The sequence below is a fragment of the Anneissia japonica genome, unplaced genomic scaffold, assembly GCF_011630105.1.
Source record: "Anneissia japonica isolate Jap-2015-1 unplaced genomic scaffold, ASM1163010v1 scaffold287743_len2803612_cov181, whole genome shotgun sequence".
Taxonomy (NCBI): Eukaryota; Metazoa; Echinodermata; class Crinoidea; order Comatulida; family Comatulidae; genus Anneissia; species Anneissia japonica.
Window position 1 is genome coordinate 2,675,506 of NW_022733259.1, and position 1,616 is coordinate 2,677,121.

Sequence of the window (1,616 nt, forward strand, 5' to 3'; positions counted from 1 at the left end):
AACTAGCTTTATATATAATAATAATAAGAAGAAACGAATACCATACATTATTGGAGAAGAACTTCAATCTATCGAACGTTTTGATTGGAGCAATGGTTGTTTTATATATTTATGATGTTTACAATTCTTAATGTGACTTCAATTTTTTTTTTAATAGTTATTTTTTAAGTAGTTTTATATAGTGTGTAGGCCTATATATAAAATGAAAAAGAGGGCCGAGTTGACTCGAAGGTTTTGTATTTAGCGAGCGGTATTGTATTATTAATTGTGAATGCGTCATCGGCGTTCCATACATATACACACACATTGGCGGCCGTTCTGGAGGGCGGCCGCTATAGGTAGCGGCCGATATGGGCGGCTGGGGCTATCGGCACTGCCGCAGTGCGAAAAAAAGCTGCTGTTTTCTATCGGCACTGCCGCAGTGCCAAAAAGCTGCTGTTTTCTATCGGCACTGCCGCAGTGCCAAAAAAGCTGCTGTTTTCTATCGGCACTGCCACAGTGCGAAAAAAGCTGTTATTTTCTATCGCATTATTGCCGCAGTGCGAAAAAAGCTCCGATTTTCTATCGGCACTGCCGCAGTGTCAAAACACTGCAGTTTTCTATCGGCACCGCCACTCGAAAAGCTGCTGTTTAATTATCAAATGAATGTTTTTATCTATAGATTATGGTATCAATAATTGGTTAGGTCTAGCCTAGCCTATAATACTGTTAACATTATATTATATATGTTTTACAATTAAATTATAATTATTTCTAATTATTAAATATATACATAGCCTATATCTAGGCCCATACATAAAACAAAAAATAAAACAACAAAAATATATATTATAGATATTAGTAATAGTAGTAATAATAATAATAATATAATAATAATAACAGTCCTCGAAATGCATAAAAATTGTTTAATTAATGAGATGCAATCAGCATATAATAATTCAACTTGCGTCTATGCAAAACATGTTTTTTTTTTTTGTTTTTTTTTTAAATAAAGGTGTTATCTATTTTATTTATATCTGTTTTAAAAAATAATCCTTATTTTTTTTTGTTTTTTAAATAAAGGTGTTATCTATTTTATTTATATCTGTTTTAAAAAATAATCTTTATTTTCTATGATAATTTTATCCACATAATTCATGTTTTCATGTATTCAAATGCTAATACTATCGCGCGATTACCACGTATTTTTGGTAAGCAGAACTCAGGATGGTTCACACGAGGTGACGAATATCCGTCGAAATACCGTATAAATAAACTGCAATTATGTAAATAACTTTCACAAGAACTTTACGAATATCTTAATTAATATAATCTTAATTAATATTTTAAATTAGTTAATTACTAATTAATTAATAGATTGATATAAACATTGTGACCTTATAATTACAATATATTCCATATGTTTTAAATAATAAATACAAGAATCCTGCAATTAATTTTTCAGGTCAGAAATTGGCATCAAAAAGTATAATAATTTTTCAATCGCGATCTTCGTATTTGTCGGTTCATGGAAATAGCGACGATAAACATATAATAATTAGTTTATAGTTTTTATTATAGTTATAATAATAATTATATATATATATAATTATTATTATATACATATATTATTATTA